At 34.3% G+C, this 6,743-nt stretch overlaps 1 protein-coding gene across 6 annotated transcripts in view; it reads left to right on the top strand.

Moving 5' to 3' along the window:
* Nucleotides 1-6,743, top strand: part of SMAP1 (small ArfGAP 1) — a 175,162-nt gene that overhangs the window by 14,223 nt on the left and 154,196 nt on the right. The window lies entirely within an intron of this gene.

Consider the following 6,743-nt stretch of genomic DNA (forward strand, 5'->3'; position numbering starts at 1 on the left):
GGCTTTTTCAGCTGATTGGCTGCCTAGTGGTCTTCTTTCTTACTTGGATCTGGGTAGCTGAGTTGGGAATAAGGAAGTCCAGAGAATGAACAGACTTGGTCTTTGATGATTGGCTGATGTCCTCTACTTATTTCTGAGAAGAGCTGTAAATTCCTGTAAAATTAGGATAAGTTTCCTTTATGCATTGGTATTGATTGTCTTGATTTTTTTCCTTGACATAAGTGACTCCATTTTGGTTTGATCGTATACCTTCTGTAGAGTATGAAATTGCATTTTACATAGGTGGTTAGATTTTAAAATCAGCATTGACTGGGCTTTAAAACCGCTTAAAGACTGTATATATGATTTTTTTGTCTTCAACTGTGTATAATTTTGAAAACAGGAATTTCATTTCTTCAAAATAATTAAGCTTCATTAGAGGAGAGAAACAAAGGAAAGTTTCTGCATTTCAGACTGTTCTATTTAAAGTTAAATGCTATCCTTAATGGTGAATGGGCTTAGGTGAATATTTTTTAGCTATTTCTCCTTGACAGCATTTTGATGTATAGTTTTCTTTTTAAATTGAGATAAAAATTAATTAATTAATTTGAGGGAGGGAGAGAGAGAGAGAGCGCACACATGAACATGAGGTGGAGGGGAAAGGAGCAGAAAGAAGGACAAGTGGGCTCCCTGCTGAGCAGGGAGTCCCATGCAGCATTCCTTCCTAGGACCCTGAGATCACTACCTGAGCTGAAGTCAGAAGCTTAAATGACTGAGCCACCCAGGCACCTCACCCACCCCCTGTATTGTGCACAGTTTTAATATTAAACTTGTATAATCTTAATAAATGTTATATTAATAGGATTGTGATGATTATTACATGATGTAATGTATGTGACACATATAAAGTTTGATAGAGTAGGAAGTCAGTAAATGTTGGATTTGAATCTTAAATCTTGCATGATTAGACCTACAAACATTTTTGTTTTCTTTTTTCCTCCAGTTACTTTATTTTTATTATTATTTTTTATAGTTTTGTATTAAGTTTTTCATTTTAATTCCAGTATATTTAACGTACAGTGTTATATTAGTTTCAGGTGTACAGTATAGTGATTCAGTAATTCTGTACATTACTCTGCTCATCATGAGTGTACTCTGTAATCCCCATCACATATTTCACCCATCTCTCCACCCACTGTCCCCTCTGGTGACCATTAGTTTGTTCTCTATAGTTAAGAGTGATTCTTAGTGTGTGTGTGTGTGTGTGTGTCTCCTTTTTTCTTTGCTCATTTGTTTTGTTTCATAAATTACAGATGTGTGAAATCATAGGGTACTTGTTCTTACTGTGACTTATTTCACCTAGCATTATGTTCTCTACCTCTTCCAATTACTTTTTAAGAGAATTATCCAAGGTTTCAGGTATAAGGAACTCCTTCCTTCAGATTTTCCCTAAGTTTTATTGTTGTAAAATTTTTCTGTATTAACTTCTTGATGTAATTATTGTAGGAAGTAAAAAAACAAAACAAAACCCTAAAGTATCCAAATATTTGTTATAGGCACATTTTCTTCTTTGTAATGTGGTTTCCTTTCTATTTGCATTAAATTATTTTTATAAGCAAAGGTTACTAGTCTATTCTTGCTATTACTCTTCCCATATTGTCAGATTAAAACAAATGTTTTTTCACTGTGGAAATTCTGTTCAACTATTGTACAGAAGTACTTTCCCTTCCATTGTTTATTTACTGAAAATTAGTTGTTATCTGGGCTTTGTTTTTTAGTGGAGACAATGATTTTACTTCCCGTAGATAAGGCTATCAGGTGATTGCCTTCTTTTTTCTTTGCCTTTTATTTCTTGTCCCAAATTGGGACAATTATACTTTTGACTGCTTTTTAATTTACTTGGTAAAGTATGCCCGTAAATAACAAGAAACAAAGGTTTTTACCTAAAATAAATGTTTGTCTAGCTTTCAAAAAAGTAGTTAAGAGTGCTTCCAGTTTCTACCCTGGTTTCAAGACCAGAAGGATCAAGTTGCCACTCCATCCTAACAAGTAAAAAGCCTCGCAAACTGAAAAATCAACATCTCTTCTTAGTTCAGAGAAATGAGGTCACAGGGCAAATTGCTGTTCCCCAAAAAGGAGAGATCAGTGAATATAGAGAAATAGAGAATAGAGAGAACTCAGTCAAACTCTGTGGGAACCACAACTGGGTAGGATAAAAACTGTAATTGACAAATTGCTAGAGGCTCACTGTGGACTAATCAGAGTCAAAAACTACAGGGGGTCATGGTTGTGGGGAAGGAACTCACTCATTTTTTGTGAGTTTTACTTCCAGGAGCTTAACACAGTGAATATGGGAGAAAAATCTAATGCTTCTGGCAGGGGAAGGAGAAAAGGAACCATTTTGAAATACACTGAGCATTCCGTTCTTAGTAAGATCTGCCCTCTGGAGAAACTATTTAACTAGAGGTGGACTAACTCTGGGGAAGGGAAATAGCTAACTCTAGCCACCTTTAGCCTTTCACAGGAAAGAAGGGAAATGCCAGTTCCAGCCTACTGTATGATAGGAGGCACAATGATATTTGTGAAACTCACAGGAGAGAGGCAGAGGCTCACTGAAAGACTATGACCTAATCATAGAACTTTGGGATGCTTCCCACTACATTACTAGAACTATTTACAACAGTTACATTCATCTAATATATCATTTCTAGGGGTCTAGGAAAAATTACAAGGCATACTAGAAGGCAAAAAAAAATAGTTGAGGTTCTTAAATTTCACAGTGAAAAGTTTCAGATAACAAAACTATGGCTTTAAGCTGCCAGTTATACCTTGTGAGATCTAAATATAATTAGAAAAACATGTAAAAAGTTTTTCATGTATTTAAGTGATGTGTAAAAAATATATATGTATATATATATATATTTCCTATATAAATGGCTAAAGTTACATTATGTTCAATTTGAGTAAACTTGTTTACATCAAATCTGTTCCATCCTCTTCTAGTTTCAAAGGTTCTGAAATTTTTGAAGAGTATTCATCTCAAATAATAGTTACCCCAGAGCTAAGGGCCAGATCTTCAAACCATTCCCACTCAACTGAGCTATAATCTTTATGGTAGATCTCTAATACTCATATTCAGATTATTTTCAGAATTCACAATATCATGTCACTGAACATTATATTGATCAGTGACAGTTCATATATGTGCCCCTTGAAAATATTTTATTTTTAAAAAATTTTCTTTATTTACTTAGAGAGAGAGAGAGAGAGAGAGAGATACAAGAGAGGAACAAACAGTGGGGAGAGGGAGAAGCAAGCTTCCCATTGAGCAGGGAGCCCAACTTGGGGCTCGATCCCAGGACCCTGGGATCATGACCTGAGCCGAAGGCAGATGTTTAACTGACTTGAGCCACCCAGATGCCCCTCTTGAAAATATTTTAAAGTAGAGGTTGTAATTATACTTTATATTAAACGTGGGTTCAATATTTCTTTACAAAGTCAATGATATGAAAAAAGTTAGGAGGGGACTCTTCTAAGATGAAAGGAACTTAGGGGATATAACTAACCACAGTCCCTGGTCCTTGAGAGGATACTTTTTGAAAAAGATATTTACAAAAAAATTCTGAGGGGAATCATAGTTGTGGAAAATTGATAAATATTAGATGACACTGAGACCTTATTGGTTTTTTTTTTTTTTTTTGAGACCTTATTGTTAATTTTAGTTGGTGTGATAATGTGGTTATGGGGAGAAAATTTATATTTTTTAGAGGCTCATACTAAAAACGTTAGAGGTGGTATCGTGATGTCTGAAATGACCATACTTCATAAAAAATGAAAATTTGGCAGAATCTTAACAGTTGTTGAGTGTGGACAGTGGGTATGTGGGTATTCACTATACCATTCTTTCTTTCCGTTCTGTGTTTGGAAATTTTTGATAATAAAAATTAAGAAAAAAAATTTTAGTTTTTGTGTTTAAGGAATAAACTCAAGCTACCAATAAGTAAGGGGTCTCCTCTGCATATAAAAAAATGTTCAATTCTCCTTGGTCTGCAGGGTTGTTCTTTTAATTTTTTTTTTTTCCCAAGTGGAAGACTAGCATTAATTAACTAGTCTTGACTGTTTCTGGACATTTAGTTAATTTTATACTGAATAACTGTTTTTCAATATGTATCAACTAATCTTAACATGCTCAGGGCCTGTGTAAGCATACGGAGAGAACAAAAGTTTTTAAAAAACTCAAACTACAAATTACAAGGATAGTGTGATTAAGGAATAATTACATTAACTATTGGCTCTTTATGATAGGCCCTTAATCATTTTAGGATACTGGTCAGAAAAGGATTTTTGTGGAGCTGTTTTAGTGCTGTGTAGCTGTTGTTAAAAAGCATTTGAAAATGCAGTAATGAATGTTCTAATTTTACTTTTCCCATCATCCTGTTTTTCAAGAACACATTGAAAAGAGCTGCCATAGACCATGAAAATACACTAGAACCTCTAATGCTAATCACTATCTTGGATTTTATCCAAGGGTTACTTAAAGAAGTATTCATTTCACGGATATTTTATGAACAGCAATTATGTGTAAGGCACAACTGCTAATTGCCGTATGAATTGAAATTGCATAAGGTGTGTGAATCCTGACCCTAGGGCTTAATGTGCTATTTAGAACTTTCCATTTGAAGGCATAGAAACAGAACTAGAATTAAGCAAAATAGCATTGGGCATTGGGTTTTTAATTTTTTTATCAGAAGAAGAGGGCAGACTTGCCTCATATGACTCAATTCTTGAATCTCTTTTCTGTTTGTATTCACTCCCTTGCCAGTCTCATCCAGTCTTTTACAGTATTGACTGTAAGTCGCCTCCCAGTTGTATATATTCAGACCAGAAGACCTTGCCCTAGAACTCCAGGCTGATACATCAAGTTGCATGTGGTTGTGCATTCAGGGATTTTTGTCTTTTTTTGTTTCTGGGTCTTAGTACTAGGTAACTACTTATTGAATGAATAAATGAGGAGGGGGCAAAGTATGCTGGGCACAAGAATAATGTATATTTGTCAGTTTAAGACATTATCTACAAAAGATAACCAACCATAATACAACTGATATAGTAAAAGCTAATTTCTCTCCGTGGACTTAGAAATATTACATCGGTGTTGGAAGGACTTTGGTGATTCTCTTTCTGGAAAATAAGACCTTATCCAGTATTTCTCTTTTCCTACCTTTTTCTCATTTAGCTTATGCAAAACTTCGTTTTATCAGATTTATAAAAGCCACTGACTTTGAATGCTGTAATCATATACTCTTTTTGTATGTTTATAATGTGAAGGGTGGTAAATTCTGCGTTCTTGTGCTTAACCAATATGTAATGGTACAGTGAGAAATGGTTTCATATTAAGTATTTACTTAGCTAGGTTTTTTAAACACAGATTTGACAATAAATGTAAACATGTTTCAAAACTTAGAATGCTGTTGGTGTCTGAGATGTTATCTAAAAGCAAATGTTATCTCATGAGATAAATCTGTAAATAGTGCTGAGAATAGCTTTAAAAAGAGGGATTTTTGTAAATACTGGATATCTTTGCGCTTGAGAGGGCAATGTTGCAAATACAAAAAGCACTAGAATATTTGTGAAAGAGTAAACAAAATAATCCTCGATAGCTATAATAGGCTTGCTCAAAGTTTTGAACTTTTAAGCTGAGTTTTTGAATAATGCTTTGTTACCTGAACAAAGTAAGGAGGTTTGACAAGGCTTAAACTTTAGGATGGACAGGTGAAACATGGCTTGTTAATTCTTAAAATTAAGGTTCATGAAATGAACCATAAAATGAAACCATTTTATTCTGTACCATCCTGATGACTATTGAATCCTCAGATTATTACCAGTGTTTAATTTCTTTGCCAGAGTAAGTCAGCATTTGAAAAATGGCAGAGGAGTGCTTTTTTTGTAGTTTTTATAGATTTTAAAGTTTTTCAGTGTCCTTGTGATATTTTGAACTTATTTACAGCTTTTTCCAAAGCTTAAGTAATAAGTATTTTTAAAAAATTTATATATAATGACTTTTGTTCTACAGTTTTCTTCTAGTTGACTGTGCGTTGGCAGATTCATTGCTGTTATCCTTGAGAGGACACTAGTTTAAGAGCTAAAAGCATAGGCTTTGAACAAGGCTGACTGCTCTGGGTTAAAATCTCCATTCTCCCTTTGCTACCTCAGCAATTTCTTTCTTTTTCTCTCCTTCCCTCTCTTTTCTTTCTCCCCTCCCTCCTTTACTTGTAGTGGGAGTGTGGTATTTAAACTTTCTAAGCCTCAGTGTCATTATATGTATAATGGCCATACCTGTTGTCGCATAGGAGAGTTATCTGAGTTTGTGAAGTAATGTCTGGTGCAAAAAAAGGGTTTGATAAATGAGTAGGAGTGTGATAATTTATGTCAGGTCTTGTTGGGGGGGGTTGTTTATTTGTTTTAAAGCACTTATAGTCATTTAGTAATTTTTTTACTTTGCAGGAAGCATTTGTGAATTGTATTTTGTTTGGTAAATAATGTAATTGAGTAGATTCTGAGCACAAGAGTACTTTATGGAAGTCTCAGGAAAAGAAGGTAGTTATTATTTTTTTGAACCTTTTATGTGCTGGTTCACTAGACAATCAGAAGTATGCAACAGAAGCCCTGCCTTGCCCTTTAGAAGCCTTTAAGGAGACAGGCAGGTCTTGATATATATATATCACGTGACACATGTAATATAGTTTTTATGCTTATATATATATATT

Source organism: Vulpes vulpes, chromosome 1, assembly GCF_048418805.1.
Source record: "Vulpes vulpes isolate BD-2025 chromosome 1, VulVul3, whole genome shotgun sequence".
Classification (NCBI taxonomy): domain Eukaryota; kingdom Metazoa; phylum Chordata; class Mammalia; order Carnivora; family Canidae; genus Vulpes; species Vulpes vulpes.